Source organism: Pipistrellus kuhlii, unplaced genomic scaffold (assembly GCF_014108245.1).
Source record: "Pipistrellus kuhlii isolate mPipKuh1 unplaced genomic scaffold, mPipKuh1.p scaffold_m20_p_19, whole genome shotgun sequence".
Classification (NCBI taxonomy): Eukaryota; Metazoa; Chordata; class Mammalia; order Chiroptera; family Vespertilionidae; genus Pipistrellus; species Pipistrellus kuhlii.
Genome location: NW_023425504.1, coordinates 1,398,048 through 1,416,641, shown reverse-complemented (window position 1 = coordinate 1,416,641; position 18,594 = coordinate 1,398,048).

Sequence of the window (18,594 nt, the reverse complement as noted above, 5' to 3'; positions counted from 1 at the left end):
ATGAGATACCACCTCACACCTATTAGAATGGCCATTATCAACAAGACAAGAAATAACAAGTGTTGGAGAGGTTGTGTAAAAAAACGTACCCTAATCCACTGCTGGTGGGAATATAGACTGATAAAACCACTATGGAAAGCAGTCTGGCGATCCCTCAAAAAATGAAGAATAGAGCTATCATATGACTCAGCAATTACTCTCTTGTGTACAATCCCAAACATTTAAAATCACATATTTGCAAAGATATATGCACCCCTACATTCATTGTAGCATTATTTATGCTGGCCAAGACATGGAAACAACCAAAGTGTCCTGTGATAGAGGACTGGATAAAGACGTGGTACCTATTCACTATGGAATACTACTCATCCATAAGAAAAGATGAAATAGTGTCATTTGCAACAACATAGATGGACCTTGAGAACAGCCCCTTCCTCCAGTTTCCAGGCAACCAACGCAGCTACACCCAGATCCCACACTGAATGTATTTTAAAAAATCTAAATAGTCCCTGAGAGCCCAAAGGGACTGGCCTAAAGACAGTATAGAAGACTGGGATCTTAAGCCAGCCAAAGGAACACCACTTCACTTTTTCATTTTATTTTTTTAATTATTATTATTATTTAAAATATATTTTGTTGAATTTTTATAGAGAGGAAGAGAGAGGGATAGAGAGTTAGAAACATCAATGAGAGAGAATCATCGATCAGCTGCCTCTTGCACACACCCCTACTGGGGATGTGCCCGCAACCAAAGTACATGCCCTTGACCAGAATCGAACCTGGGACCTTTCAATCTGCAGACATTCTATCCACTGAGCCAAACCAGTTTTGGCTTAATTATTATTTTAATTCATTTTTTTCTTTTATCTTTGTTTCCCTGTGTTTATTTGTTGCTTTATTTTCTATTTCTTTTCACATTATTTTCCCATCACTCTATTTCATTTTATTTTCAATTACTATTTTTTTATTTTTTATACCATTTTAATCAATTTTTGTAAATTTATTATTATTATTATTATTATTATTATTATTATTTTCTTCTCGTTCTCTTTCTTCTTATCCACCCATCCCCTTTCTACTTCCTCTACACTGAACTGAGGACCTCCCCATATCCATCCAACTCTTAACCTTTTAAATTTTGTACAGAAGCTCAGCTTATACAGATTCTTCCCCCACCCTCTTTGCTGGGTGTTTGGTGTTTGTAATTTTTTTCATTTATCTATTGGTTCTGTGGTGTTTTCCATATATATTTGTCTTCCTTTTCCCCCCTCTCTAATCTTTTCTCTCTCTTTGATATCATTTGTCCTCTCTTTTCTCTCCCCTAATTCTCTTTTCTCAGGTGGTTACTTATAGTGTGGTCATTGATGTCATGAATATATTTGTGCTTTGTTCCCTTTGCATTGTGTTTTGTTCAGGTGAATTTTATCCTGACTGGCCAGGAGCTAGAGAGTGAGCCATATTAACCAGACAACTGGAGAGGAAATTCCATCCACGAAGGAGTCAAAAGCACCCCAGACACAACTACAGAGGCAGGAAGAAGGTGGCAGTGAGGGAGAGAGTGTGAGTGAGGGAGTAAAAGAAGAATGTGAGGTCGTGTGTGTGTTTGTGTGTGTGTGTGTGTGTGTGTGGTACAAGTAGATCCCACAGAACCTTCACGGACAGGCTAACCAGGCTCACCTAACTAGGCAGCTTCTGCTCCCATTGCAAACAGTACTGGGAGGCTGGCTTGTCCTCAGAGGCCTAGACATTTTGGAGGGGAGAGCTGTTGTAACTGGGAGCCCAGCCTCACCTCCACCCAGGGTACCCTCAGAAAACACCTGGGACTCTACAGTTACCCCTGCCAGGGACATGCTACCTCAGCTATGGTCCCATGGTCAATGAATCTCCAGCTACCCTGGGCATAGGTTCCTGTGAGTTCTCTATGACTGGCCCAATGCTTTAGCTCAGGGCACTGCAACCATGCAAGCAGCAGACACATGAGCAGCCCGCTCCTGTCCAAGGAGCAGCAGCCCCACAAACAGACCACCCCAGGCCTAAGAACAGCAACCTCATGTGGCCTGCCCCTGTCCAAGGAGCAGCAGCTGTATAAGTGGCCCACTCCCTCGTTGGAGGATCAGTATCGATGTGAGCAGCCTGCGTCATCTGAGGAGCAGCAGCCACAAGAGCAGCCCGCCCACAATTGAGGAGCGACAGCCCCACACAGCCCACCCCCATCTGAGGAGGAGCAGCTGTGCACAGCCCACACCCTGCCCCTGTCCGAGGAGCAGCAGCCACGGGAGAAGCCTGCCCCCAACTAGGGAGCTCTAGCTTTGTGAGCAGCCTAACCCCATACCAGGAACAGCAGTGCTGCAAGCAGCCCACCTCCACTCCAGAAGCAGCTGACTCCTGAACAGCCCACCCTGGACTGAGGAGCAGCAGCCACACAATCATAACACTCATGTCCAAAGCGTGGCAGCCCTGTAAAACCCACACTGGTCCAAGGAGCAACAGCCACATGCATCTTGCAACTGTCCAATGAGCAGCAGCTGTGTGAGCAGCCCACCTCCATATGAGGAACAGTGTCATGAGCAGACTGTCCCCATTCAATGAACAGCAGCCGCCCGAGCAGCCCTCTTTAGTCCAAGGAGCAGCAGCCACACGAACAGATTGCCCACATCTGAGGAGCAGTAGCCCCGTGCAGCCCACTCTGGTCTGAGGAGTAGGAGCCACATGCAGCCTGCACCTGTCTGATGAGCAGCATCTGGATGAGTGTCCAGGCCCCATACAAGGAGCAGCAGCCGCACATACAGCTCACTCGCACCTGAGGAACAGCAGCCATGCAAGCAGCCACCCCCCATCTGAGGAGCAGTAGCCGCCTGAACAGCCCACCCCAAACTGAGGAGCAGCAGCCATACAAGCAGACCGCCCTCGTTCAATGAGTTGCAACTCTGTGCAGCCTTCACTGGTCCGAGGAAGAGCAGAAGCCACACTCAGACTGCACCTGTATAATAAGCAGCAGCTGGATAAGCAGCCCGCACTCGCCCAAGGAGCAGCAGTCGCATGTGCAGCTTATTCCTGCCTGAGGAGCAGCAGCCACACAAGCAGCCCGTCCCCTGTTTGAGAAACAGCAGCTGCATGAGGAGCCTGCAGCCATATGAGGAGCACCAGTCTGGCAAGCAATATGCCCCCCTTCTAAGAAGCAGAAGCCTCATGACCAGCCCACCCCACTGAGGAACAGCAGCAGCATGCAGACAGCCCTGATCCAAGGAGCAGCAGCCATGTGAGTAGCCCATCCCCATCCAAGGAACAGCAACTGTGCAAGCAGCATCCCCCAACAGCCAGAGAAGACACCACTGCTGTGAACAGCACCCACCAGAGGAGCCACAGCTAACTAAAGAGCAGCTACTTCAGCAACCTTAGATGCCTGAGGAGCAACTGCAGCCTGAGGAGCCACTGCTGCCCAAGGAGCAGCCCCTACATGACTCAACATCTAGATCAGTTAGTGAGACCAAAAATGGGTGGACAAAAGAACTAGCCAAAAAAGTACCTAATTAGGTGAAACAGAGGCAAGCAATATGTTAGAAAAATAATTTAGAATAAGGATCCTACAGTTCATAAACCAGATGGAGGAAACAATCAACAATTTATGTAAGAATCAAGAAGAAATGGTGAAAAATATCAATAACTGCTGCGACTAGTTTGGCTCAGTGGATAGAGAATTGGCCTGCAGACTGAAGGGTCCTGAGTTCGATTCCAGTCAAAGGCCTGTACCATGGTTGTGGGTACATCCCCAGTAGGGGGTGTGCAGGAGGAAGCTGATCAATGTTTCTCTCTCATTGATGTTTCTAACTCTCTTATCACTATTCCTTCTTCTCTATATAAAAATCAATAAAATCTATTTTTACAAATAAATTAAGTAAAAATCAAGAAGAAATGAAGAGTGATATAGCTGCAATAAAAACACCATGGAAAGTTTATCCACTGAGCCAAACCGGTGCCGGCAACCATGGAAAGTTTAATCAGTGGACTACGAGAAGCAGAGGACCAAATTAGAAAATTAGAAGACGGAAGCAAAACACGCCCAAACTGAAATGCAATTGGAGAAAAAAATTAAAAGACAGGAGGAGAGCCCAAGGGAGCTATGAGACAACATTAAATGAAGCAACATATGAATAATAGGGGTTCCAGAACAACAGGAAGAGGAACAAGTGTTGGAAAACCTATTTGAAGAAATAATGTCAGAAAACTTCCCTGAAGTGGGGAAGAAAAAAAGTCACACAAGCACAGATAGTCCCAAACGAGATAAACCTGAAAAGACACCCACCAAGGCACATAATTACAATGGCAAATGTTCAGAACAAAGAGCGAATCTTAAAAGCTGGAAGAGAGACATAGAAAGTTACATACAAGGGATTTTCTATTAAATTATCAAATGATTTCTCAACAGAAACACATCAGGTCGGAAAAGAATGGAAGGAAATTTACAAAGTGATGCGAAGCAAGAATACTCTATGCAGCAGGCTATCATTCAAAATTGAAGGGGAAATAAGGAGCTTCACTGACAAAAAAAGACTTAAGGGAATTTATCACTACCAAGCGAGCTATGCAAGAAATACTAAAGGGACTGGTGTAAAAAGAAGAAATAAAAAGGTAAGAAAAAAACACAGGCTCAAAAAAAAAATACATATTGGTACAAACAATTACCTTTAAATATAACTTTAACTGTAAATGGACTACCGTACTTTCCGGCGTATAAGATGACCCCCTAATTTTACAGTTAAAACATAGGTTTAGGCCTATATTCACTGTATAAAACTACCCCCCACTTCCGAGGCAACACCAGTTCTTTTTTTAATAGACCACCTCTCTGACTCTGGCCAATCTGAGCAGGCTTTTTACTAGAACATAGTGTAGCTTCGGGTACAGAACATGTATAATTTGCATGCATAAAAAGCCTGCTTGGATTGGCTGAGTTAGAGAGGTGGTCTATTAAAAAAAGAACTGGTGTTGCCTCGGAAGTGGGGGATAGTCTTATACAGCGAATATAGGCCTAAACCTATGTTTTAACTGTAAAATTAGGGGTCGTCTTATTCACCGGAAAATACGGTAAATGTTCCAAACAAAATACATTGAGTGGCTGAATGGATAAAAAGGATGAGCCATATATATGCTCTTTACAAGAGAGCCACCTCAGAACAAGGGACTCACACAGACTGAAAGTGATGGGATGGAAAAATACCTTTCAGGCAAATGGAAATGAAAAAAAGGCTGGGATAGCAATACTTATATCTTACAAAATAGACCTCAAAGTTAAGGCTATAATAATAAATACAGAAGGCCATTTCATAATACTAAAAGGATTGATACAAGAGGATATAATCCTGATAAACATAGATGCACCTAATGAAGGAGCACCCAAACACATAAAAAATAAATAAATAACTCCTGGAAGATATTAAGAGAGAGATCAACATCAATACAATCATAGTAGAAGACTTTAATACATCACTGACATCACTGGATAAATCCTCTAGAAAAAAATCAGCAAGGAAACAGCAATCCTAAATGACTCACTAGATGAGATGTACTTAATTGACATCTTCAGATAACTTCACCCCAAAGCCATGGAATATTCATACTTCTCAAGTGCACGTGGAACATTTTAAAAAAATAGATCACATATTGGGTCACAAGCAAAGTATCCCCAAATTTAAGAATTTTCTCAGACCACAATGGCATAATACTAGAAATAAACTATAATAAAAAACAGCCCCAAAAATTCAAACACTTGGAATCTGAATAGCATGCTATTAAACAGTGATTGAGTTATCAATGAGATCAAAGAATAAATTAAAAATATCCTGGAAACTAATGACAATAAAAACAAATCAATTCAAATATATGGGTCACAATGAAAGCAGTCCTGAGAAGGAAGTTTATAGCACTACAGGCCTACGTAAAATAAAAAAATAAAATAAAATAATAAAAAAGAATAAATCATCCAACACTATCACTCAAAGAATTAGAAAGAGAGCAAAAAGAAAAACCCAGAATTAGCAGAAGGAAGGAGATAATAAATATGAGAGCAGAAATAAATGACATAGAAACAAACAAAAATACAAAAGATCAATAAAAGCAAGAGCTGGTTCTTTAAAAGGGTAAACAAGATTGATGAACCCCAAGCCAAGTTCACCAAGAAGCAAAGAGAAAGGATCCACATAAACAAAATTAGAAATGAAAGAGGCAAAATAACAGATGCCACAGAAATACAAAGAATTGTTTAAAAATACTATGAACAACTCTATTCTAACAAACTAGACAACCTGGAGGAAACAGACATATTCCTTGAAAAATACAATCATCCAAAACTCAATCAGGGAGATTCAAAAAACCTCAATAGTTAATAACTATGGAAGAAATTGAAATAGTCATCAAAAAGCTTCCAGCAAACAAAAGCCCTGGGCCAGACAACTTCAAAGGGCAGTTTTATCAAACATTCAAGGAAGAATTAAACCTATCCTCCTAAGAATATTCCAAAAATTTCAAGAGGAAGGAACACTTCCAAGCTCATTCTATGAAGCCAGGATCACCCTAATACCAAAACCAGATAAAGATAACACATCCAAGAGAATTTCAGGCCAATATTCCTCATGAATCTAGATTACAAAATCCTCAAAAAAATTCTAGCAAATTGGAGCCAACAGGACATCAGAAAGATCATTTACCATGACCAAGTAGGATTTATCCCAGGGATGCAAGGATTGTACAATATTTGCAAGTAAATAAATGTGATACATCACATAAAAAATTTGAGAGATGAAAATCACATAGTCATATCAATTTACACAGAAAAAGCATTTGACAAAACCCAACACCCTTTCTTGATAAAAATTCTCAGCAAAGTGGGAATAGAAGGATCATATCTCAACATATAATAATAAAAGCCATATATGACAAACCCACAGCCAACATCATACTCAATGAGCAAAACTACAACCATTTTCCCTAAGAACAGGAGCAAAACAGGGATGCCCACTCTCACCATTCCTTTTCATCATAGTACTGGGAGTACTAGCCATTGCGTCCAGACAAGAAGAATAAATAAAATACATCCAAATTGGAAAAGAAGAAATAAAACTGTTCTATTTGCAAATGACAAGATACTGTACATAGAAAACCCTAAAGACTCCATCAAAAAATTATTAGACTTAATAAATGAATTTGGCAATGTAGCCAGATACAAAATTAATGCCAAGTAATTTATGGCATTTCTATACATCAATAGTGAATTTACAGAAAGTTAGACTAAAAAAGCAATCCCATTTACCATTGCACCAAAAATATTAAGATATCTAGGAATAAAATTAACTAAGGAGGTAAAAAAAAAACACACCCACATATACATGAAAAACTACAGGACACTGAAAATAGAGATAGAGGAAGACATAAACAGATGGAAGTACATACCATATTCATGGATTGGTAGAACCAACACCATCAAACTGTGCACACTACCAAAAGCAATCCATAGATACAATGGACTCCCCATTTAAATACCTACAGCATATTTCGCAGACCTAGAACGAACTTTCCAAAAATTCATCTGGAATAAAAAAAGACCCAGAATAAGAATAGCCTCAGCAATCCTGAGAAAGAAGAACAAAGTTGGTGGGATCTCAATAACAGATATCAAGGTGTATTACAAAGCCACTGTTCTCAAAACAGCCTGGTACTGGCACAAGAACAGACATGAAGATCAATGGAATAGAATAGAGAACCCAGAAATTGACCCTAACCACTATGCTCAATTAAAATTTGACAAAGGAGGCATGAACATACAATAGAGTCAAGCCAGTCTCTTCAATAAATGGTGTTGGGAAAATGGGACAAATACATGCACAAAAAAAAAAAAAAAGAAAGAAAAAGAAACTGGACCACCAACTTACACCACACACAAAAATAAACTCAAAATGGATAGAGGACTTAAACATCAGACACCATAAAAATACTAGAGGAATCCACAGGTAACAAAATCTTAGACATATGCCGAAGCAACTTCTTCACTGATACTGCTCCTAGGGCAATAGAAACTAAAGGGAAAATAAACAAATGGGACTACATCAAAATAAACTTCTTCACAGCAAAAGAAACCATCAACAAAATAAGATAACCCACTCCATGGGAGAACATATTTGTTATCACAGATCAGAGTTTAATCTCCAACATTTACATGAAACTCATACAATTTAACAAAAAGAAGATAAACAAACCAATCAAAAAATTGGCAATGGACCAAAATAGATATTTTCCAAAATAGGACATAAGGAAGGCCAAGAGACCTAAGAAACCATGCTTACAGCCACTAATCATTTGATAGATGTAAATCAAAACAACTTTGAGATACCATCTCACACATGTCAGAATGGCTATCATCAACAAATCAACAAATGACAAGTGCTGGTAAGAACGTGGAGAAAAAGGAACTCTCATGTACTGCTGGTGGGAAGGCAGACTGGTGAAGCCACTGTGGAGAACAGTATGGAGTTTATTCAAAAAACTAAGAATGGAACTGCCATTTGACCCAGTGAACCCACTTCTAGTAATATATCCCAAGAAACTAGAAACACCAATCAGAAAGGATATATGTACCCCTACTTTCATAGCAGCAAAATTTACTATAGCTAAGATTTGTAAACATCCAAAGTGCCCATCAGCAGATGAGTGGATTAACAATCTGTGTTATATCTATACAATGGAATACTAGGCTGTGGTAAAAAAGAAACAATTCCAGCCATTGGTTCTTCACAGTACCCTCATTTGGTTCTGATTGGTCAGTTCCTATGCCAGTCAGTGTCTCTGGGCATATCAATGGGGGCCTGATCAGAAAGGCAGGGCTGATCAGCAGCCCCGGTGGAGGCCTGGAGAGAAATGGAGGCACATCTGCTGGTCAGACTGGGAGAAAAAAAAGAGGCAAGTGCTGATCAAAAGCTGTCACAGAGGCAATGGATTGGTCCCTACTTCTCTCTTCAGGCTTCTCTCTGGTCCTGATTCAAAGTCCCCTCAGCAGTCTGGGCTGGTGCACTGCACCTGCAGCAGAAACAGCCAGACTGGGTTGCCACAGCAACCGAACGCTGACTGCAGGACTTCTGGTTGGTGGAGCCTCAGTTGTTATGACCAGGGTTTTTATATATTAAGATCGGAGATGTGCAATCATCATAATATAAAAATCAAATATATTTGTCACACTCAAAATAATGTCTGCATTTAGCAACATTCACTCCTTATTTCTCTTATACTCTGCCCTGGCAAGCAATCACTAATATGGTTGGTCTCTATGAATTTGCTGGAAAGTTAATGTAAATGTAACCATGCAATGTGTGGCCTTTATGCCCACCCACTTTCAAGCATGAAGTTTCAACCACCTTATAACATGTATCATTACTTCATTTTTTATGGCTAAATAACATTCCATATCATGGATATATGACATTTTGTTTATCTATTGATGTAATAAATTGTAATATTCTTAATTTGTAAGATGAATTAATATTAGATTATTAGAAAAGGAAAACTGTAATATTAAATGACCCCAATCTGTCAAATATATGGTCTAAAATCAAGTAAGACATTTTGAATAATTTAACATGTATTGTGAATAGAAGTTCATATAGTTATTAAATGTGTAACTTAAGCAGAATTTTTGTGTCTGGAAAATTTTTGAATTAAGAAACCCTCCTTCATAATGCATGTATTCCATCTAATGTAGAAATGGTTCCATCTTTGTACTGTGTCTGTTGGTAATAATTGCTGAGAATTCTTTGAATGCTCAGAGTTTTATGTTTGTGTTTCCTTAGCTCTATATTTTGTCTTTAATTGCATAGAATGAAAGACATGATCCTGTCTTTCAAAATGCTCTGCAAAATATCTTTCAAAGGATTTTACCCTGCCCCCTCCCAGCTCTGTTGCATTCTGTTTGAGGGGGTATTGCCACTTTTGTCGACCCTGGCTATGTTTCATAATGAGAGAATAGATACTTCTAAATTGACTCTTCCCTGGCAAATGTCCCCAGTATTGTGTAATTTAACAAAAGCTCTGTAACAGTCACTACTTTTTAGGCACCTATTCATTCCTCATAACAACTCTAAGAGTACAATTTGAGGCATTACTATTATCCACATTTTACAAAATATGCTAATTTGTTAAAGAATAGAGTGCTGAGAATTGTCAAAGCTGGACCTAGAACTGGTGAAATCTGGCTTTAGACTTCACACCATTAACAATTCTAATCTATGAGGAAAAGTGAGGCAAAGAAAGGTGGAACGAATTGGACAAAACTCTCTAAGGGGAGCTGGACTTCTACTTCTCTTGACTCCTCTGGTGCTTCCAGAGCTTTGCCCAAACCCCTTACCATTAGTTTTTCACTACATTGGAAGGGGCTGTATAAGATGTTGGATTCTTTCTGGATGGCCTCCAGTGGACATCTACTTAACAGCATAGAGCTAGAGGAACGTTTGTGTGAATTGGTTCCCAGGGTCTTAAGCTTTATGTATTCTGCCACTACTGCTATTGCTTCCAAATCCAGCTGGCTCCTCCACCCCTCTTAGATGGCTGCCTTCATTCACCTAACCACTGAAGAATCACAGCTGTGCCCTCTTTTCATAATCCTCAAAGCTCCCAGACCAATATTCACTTGAATGAGTTTCTATCACTCTGTACACATACACACCAGAAGCTATTCCTGGGTGAGATGAATGAAATCGTTCTTTGTTGCTATGACAAGTTCACAGGCAGCCAAGATTTCCCTATCCCATTTAGAAATAGAGACAGGGAGTTACTAACATCTATATAAGTACTGAAAATTAACTGATTTCCAGTTAGATGCCCTTGAGGTACCCAGGCCTCCAGCCAGCTTAATTCCTATTCCCTCCCTCAGCCATAATACCTTACACTTTTTGCCAAAGCTGCTTCCTCAGCTGTAAGACCTCATGCTGTGACAAAGATAACTGACTGTATAAATTAGAAGTGGAACCCATAGCAGGCACAATGAGAGCTATATAATCTCACAATCTAAGGGAATGTTTCACACCTATCTTGCCAAAGTTTGTATATGTTAATAAATGAGGGCACTCTGACAGTAAAAATCCCTCCTTCTGCATTACCATATTATATTTATTTTTGTCTTCAAAAAGGTTATTACCTTCTCAAATATTTCCCAGAAGAAAATATGGAGCCAGCAAATACTATAAATGTCCAAATTTTATCTTGGTGAAATTCATATTATAGCATCTCACCTATAAAACTATCAAATCTTGGAATGTGTTCATCCTAATATACCTTCCTTATATACCTGGATAGAGAGTTCACTGGGATTTTGCCCTAATTTCCTGTGCCCTGAAATATCCAACACTGCTCACCTGATGTTTTACATATGTGTGTAAAATATGATATGAAATCTTTATATTCATTTTTGCCTGTGAAATGTCTGAAATATCTGGGCATTAGTATTTCAATAAGGTAACAGATACAATGCCCAACGCAATGCTTGGCATATAGTAGGCATTCAGTACTTCATTCTTTCTTACTCAGCAAATGTTTATTGATCATTTCCTGCGGGCTAAGCACTGTGATGGACACTAGGGTTGCAATGATACTAGTAAATAAGATAGAAATAAGCTTTCCCTTATTCCATAGAGACCATAGTTTTGTAGAGCATACAGATAAATAAGTAGACTATTGTACTTTGGGTGGTAACCACACAACACAATATACAGATGATATAGAATTCTATACTTGAAATCTATATTATTTTATTAACCAATATTGCCCAAATAAATTTAATACATAAATTACAAGTAAATAATATATGCTATGCTTGTTATGGTAGGAAAAGGCAGGGTGCTCAGGAAGCACAAAACAGAGCCCCAGAGCTGGTAGATTATGACAAGCAATCCAGAGGGGTGGTGTTTTTGCTGAGCCCAGAAGGGTGCCTGCTGTATGAGGAGGGTATAGGATATTTTATATAGAAAATGGAGCTTATAGAATAGTTTCATAAGAAAGAAAGAGCAGGAAGCCCTGGTTGGGCTTTAGCATTATTCATTTTTCAGATTTCTCTTGATTCTCTGCCTAATCTTTCTTGTTTTGTACCTCAAGAAGTTCAGCATTCTATTAACTCATTCCTAGCAATGAAAGGTCCCAAGACTATGCCTGGAACTGAACCTATGCTGCCAGTCATCTTATTTAATAGCATTAGTAATTATATTTGTTAAGTCTTCAAATAATTTGAAACTTCTATAAAAACTGACACTACACTCACCCCTACATGTGTGGAAATTCCTCCTTTCTCCTTGACACAGGGACAAGGTTATACAGTGCTTTAGTATTCTTGCAGAATTTTCAGGCAAAACTAATTTAGCACCATATATCTTTAAAATCATTACAGCAGCATTTTTGAGAAGAGAAATTTCAAGAGGATTTTATAAGGAAGCATAAAGACCCAAGATTTATTTGCCAGTGATAGGTAATAAGTGCTGCTCATAGACTTGGATAAATCTTGTTACAAAAGGAACTGATTACCTCACTTACCCTTTCATTCACCAGAGTCTTGAAAGCAATATTGTAACAATACCTTAAATTACTTTGCTATGTAATGGAAGACTATGTAATGGATGAATGTATAAAATGGAATACTATACATATGTATGATATATATCCCCAAAAATTTACACACGTACTTTGAATAATTATAAAGGCAGTGTTTATTAAAATACATTTATTTTTCAAAATTGGGCTATTAGCTGTTTCAGTGTATATACATTTTTTCTCGACCAGGATTTTAACCACCTATGTCCCCTCCCCCTGGTCAAACTGGCTGGACCCTACCCATGCACCCATTCATGCCCTGAGCACCTCTAATATATAATATGCATTCAGAGATCATAATAATCTGGCCACTCAGTGTGTGTGTGTGTGTGTATATATATATATATATATATATATATATATATATATATATATGAAACACACATATTTGTTCTTTCTCTCTCTCTCTCTCTCTCTCTCTCTCTCTCTCTCTCTCTCTCTCACACACACACACACACACACACACACACACACACGCACATAATTCTAGTTTGGGTCCAACCTGTGGTGGTTTTTGTTGTGTTGCCTACCAATTTTTTTGTGTGTCTCATGCTAATCTGTACTTTATACCATTTGCATTGGTATGACTGTCTCTATCAGCTTTATATCTGTGTTAGTGGCAGGGAATACTTTGTCATTCTGCATACAGTTACCTGAGATCATAGATTGATTTTAGAGTCTTTATCATTTTTATTTTTATTTCTAAAGTTTTCCTCCAATAGACACTCTGAAATTCCAGTTGTCAATTTTGAACCCTCTTTGATATTAATTGTCTCCATTTTTACTGTGTAAATGAGATGGTTTTATTAGTCCATGAATTATTTTAAGGAACATAATTCTTAGCAGTTTTGGTATAACCTGGGAGAAAAAAAAAAGAAAATCTTCCATTGCAAAGAAAGTATGAAAATGAAGATCCTTCATCTTTCAGCATATTATACTCCTGACTACAAACATCTGATGGTTTCCACTTTAGCTTTTGTGATGACCATGCTACATATACTTGGCAGGCAAATTTATGAACCAGAAGGATGACAGGACTTATTTGTTTGGTTCAATCTCTAAAAGTCATTTGATAGCCCTATTCTCCTCAAGTCACCCTAGAGATACACTACAGAAGTACCTCTTAAATTAATGGCCAGTATATTTTTCACTATTAATTTATTGCAGCAAAAATAAATAAATAAGCAATATAAAGGAGGTGAAAACTTTTAACAATATGTTAAAACTATATATATATATATATATATATATATATATATATATATATGCAAATTAGGCCTAACAGTCACAACCAGCTCAGAAGAAGGCTGTGCTTGCAGATCGGTGGAGGGGAGGGAGAAGAGGAAGGGGTAAGGACTGTTGCACAATGAGGCAAGCCATGGATGGCAGAGGCAATGAACAGATCCAAAGACAGCAGGGAGGAGAAGGCTCCCACAGAGAGCAGGGAGCAAATGGTCTCCACAGTCACCAGCAGGTCCAAAAGATAGCAGGACGAAGTGGGGAGAAGGGTCTGCCAGTAGCCACAGTGACGAGCAGGTCCAAAGACAGCAGGGCTGAGCAGGCCCCCACAGAGAGTGGAGAGCAAATGGTCACTGCAGCAACCAGCAGGTCCAAAGACAGCAGGGAAAAGCAGACCCTGCAGAGAGCCGGGAGCAAATGGTCGCCACGGTGACCAACACAAGTGATTTTGAGCATTGCACAGGTGTGTGGGGACTTGACTCTGGATCCTCCTGGAACTCTGACGAAGGAGGAGGGAACCTGATACCCTCACCCACGACCCACACAGCATAGCACCTGCACCCAGGACTCTCACAGCAGGGCGGCGAGAGCCCCATCCCTCATGGAATTGGCTATTGGTCAGCTTGTTGGCAGCGGCTTAACAGCCAGGAATGTCATTCACCCACATGCAGGACCCACACAGCAGGGCAGGAGGAGCCCCATCCTTCATGGAATCACCCATTGGTCAGCTTGCTGTCAGTAGTCTGACAGCCAGAATCTATTTACTCGCACCCCAGACCCTGACAGCAGGGAGATGGGAATATGTCTAAAGACCAACTATTGGCACAAAGTACCTCTGAAGCTGAAAGAAGCCATTGTTGATGACACAATGTATCTGAAGGCCAACTATTGGCACAAGGTATCTCAGCAGCCAAAAGAAAGCATCATTTTCAACAGAATATGTCTGAAGACCAATTATTGGCACAACGTACCTCTGCAGCTGAAAGAAAGCATCAGCGTCAACAGAATATGTCTGAGGATCAGCTATTGGCATGATGTACCTCCGAAGCTGAAAGAAGCCGGCATCGGCGACAGAATGTATCTGAAGAGCAACTATTGGCACAATATAAGTCTGCCATCGAAAGAAGACTGCATTATAGATAGAAAATGTCTGAAAACCAACATATCTCTGAAGCTGAAGTAAGGCAGTGTCAGCAACAGAATGTATCTGAAGACCAACTATTGGCACAACGTAGTTCTGCAGCTAAAAGAAACTGGTGTCATAGACAGAAACACAACTATAAAGGGCATGATTGTGCAAATATTCAAATTTCAGAAAAGAAAAACATTATCAATCATGACAAAGTGTAGGACTTAATTGACTCTAGGTATGTGAGCACTCCTGAGACTGTTTGGAGACTTATTGCAATGTGAATGCATGACCAACCTCATGCAGTCACAAGATTAACTATTCATTTGCCAAAATGAACAAAATTTGTGTTTTCATATTGATGATTTGGCTGAATTTTAGATAAGGCTAAAAGGTAGAGGTTTTGATACATTCTCTGAATGATGAACACTTGGCAGCCTTTCAGACTATAACTTCAGCCATCAAAGATCAAACTGTACACCTCAAATGCTTTTTCTTGGATGGTCCAGGTGGTAGTGGAAAACATATCTTTATAAAGTTTTAATACATTACATTAGAGGTCGTGGTGGAACTGTTTTACCCACAGGAATTGCTGCAAATTTATTTCTTGGTGGAAGAAACTTTCATTCCCAATGTAAATGACCAAATTCATTAAATGAAACTTCAATTTCTATACTACATATAAAGAGTGAAGTTGCCAAAACCATTAAAAAAAGGCCCAACTTCTCATTGATGAATGCACCATGGCATCCAGTCATGTTATAAACACCATAGACAGGTTATTAAGAGAAATTCTGAATTTGAATGTTGGATTTGATGAGAAACTTCTTCTCAGAGGGGATTTTCAACAATGTCTCAGTGTTGTACCACATGCTATGTGATCCGCCATAATACAAACCAGTTTAAAGTACATTGGGGATATTTCAGAAAGTTATCTCTTAAAACAAATATGAGATCAGAGGATTCTGATTATAGTGAATGGTTAGTAAAACTTGGATTCCTCTGGCAATGGAGGAAGCCAAGCTTTCTGCCCACTCTGGCCTGCACTGGACTCTGCTCCAGGCTACAATATTTCAATTATAGAAAAAAAAAATTGCAGATACCAGGACCTCCACTTGGGTTGCCAGGGGGCATGGATTGCCTGCAAACCAACACAGGCCCCTCACCCAGACCACCTCCCACCCCCAAGCCCCAAGGGAACCCCCACTCTGATCTGGGACACCCTTCAGGGCAAACTAGCTGGCCTCCACCCATACACTAGGCCTCTATCCTATCTAATAAAAGAATAATATGCAAATTGACCATCACTCAACACACAAGATAGCTGCCCCCATGTAGTCAAAGATGACTGCTCCCATGTGGATACAAGATGGCTGCCACAAGATGTCCAGCAGGGGAGGGCAGTTGGGAGGGACCAGGCTTGCAAGGGAGGGCAGTTGAGGGCAATCAAGCCTGCAGCGGAGGTGTGACAGGCCAGCAGAGGAGAGAAATTAGGGGTGACAGGGCCTGCAGGGCAGTGCAGTTGGGGGTGGACCCAGGCCTGCAGGGGAGATCAGTTGGGGGGGGCAGGCCTGCAGAGAAGAGCAGTTAGGGGTGAGCAGGCCAGCAGTGGAGGACAGTTAAGGGCAAACAGGCTGGCAGGGGAGCAGTTACGCATCAATCGGGCCGGCAGGCAGAAGTGGTTAGAGGCAATCAGGAAGGCAGGCAGGTGAGCAGTTGGGAGCCAGCAGTCCTGGATTGTGAGAGGGATGTCTGACTGCTCTTTTATGCCCAATACCAATGGGCAATTAGACATCCGTTGAGGGATCCCAGATTAGAGAGGGTGCAGGCTGGGCTGAGGGACTCACCCCTCATGCACAAATTTTGTGTATTGGGCCTCTAGTACCATATATTAAGCCATATTACAAAGCCACTGTCCTAAAAAATGCCTGCTAACTGGCACAAGAACAGACATATAGACCAATGGAACAGAACAGAGAACCCAGAAGTTAACCCAGTACATTATGCTCAATTGATATTTGGCAAAGAAGACAAGAGCATAAGCTGTGTTTTAACTCCATAACATTTATAAACACTGTCTTATAATATATTTAGATAAATTGATTTTTTTCTCTTCTCACCAGACTATGGGATCTCTAAAAGCAATTGACATTTCCTATTGATCTTTTTATGCCCAACAGTTAAAAACTATTTTAATAATGCAGAGTCTGTGTGTTGAAGTGTTGAAGCAGAGAGCTCTCTGGTCAAGTAGAATAAAAGGATTTCATGTCCCCTCTCCCCCTTTGTTTACATGCATTTAAAAAATATTTTTAAAATTAATTTTACAGAGGAAGGGAGAGGGAGTGAGAATTAGAAACATCAATGATGAGAGAGAATCATTGATCGGCTGCCTTCTGCATGCCACCTACTGGGGAATGAGCCCACAACCATGGCATGTACCCTTGATGGGAATCAAACCTGGGACCCTTAAATCCACAAGATGGAACTCTAGCCACTGAGCCAGACTGTTTAGAGCTACAAGCATTTTGGTTTGCTACTGCTGATTCAGAAATGGCATCTTCCTGTATTTGTGATGGTAGATAGTGTTAAGATAATAAGGATCTTCATCTGTGCTGAATATTTCCAGAGCTGCTGTGTCACAAAATAACATGATCCTGGTAGTTGCTATGGTAGAGAAAGATTTCCTGCTGCAGAGCTTGTTTTTGAAACTTTTTTTTTTTTTTTTGCAGATGAATCAGAAACCAAAATGAAATATTTATAAACCATTCATGGTATTGCAGAACTAAAAGGGTCTATATATACTATATTGTCTAACTGTTCAATATTTTATAATTTGAAACTGAGTCCAAAAGAGGTTTAAAAAATTACCTGATTTCACACCTTTAGAGATTGTTAGGACCAAAACCCAGGAGTCCTAACATTCTGTCCATTGGTTAAGTTCCACATAAAGCATTATATTTCTCCACTTTTTTTTTTTTTTTGGGGGGGGGGGGTGGAAGGAAACCCTTGCCACTTTATCACTGTATTTCCCTGGCCAAGTGGCTCAGTTATTTGGACCCTCATAATGTACATCAAAAGACTGCAGGTTTGATTCCAGGTCAGGTTATATACCAAGGTTGCAGGTTCCATCCGTGGTAGGGGCACACAGATGAGACAACTGATCAATGTTTCTCTTGCTCTCTGTCTCTATTCTATCTCTCCCCCCCTTTATCTCTCTCTAAAATCCATAAAAACATATCTTCAGGTGAGGATAAAAAACAAAAAAACAAAAAAAAAATGTAACAGTCCTAGTATATTTCTTTACCCAGTGAAACAAAATTCCAAAGAACACAGTCTTTTATAATTGGCTGAATGAAGGTCACTTTGTATTTTGTAACCTTTGCCCTTGATTTTATCAAAATAAATGAAAATATCTATAAGTAGGGATTCATATTTGTCAGAAAAATATATAAACTTGTACTATCTATGTAAAGTTATGTGTGTACGTACATGAGTATGATTTTATATTAGTTTCCCCTACTAAAATGTTAAATAATTTTATCTTATGCTCCTATTAAAAAAATGTTTCACTGCATGGAAAGTGAAACTGCATGAAAAGAAATAATAAA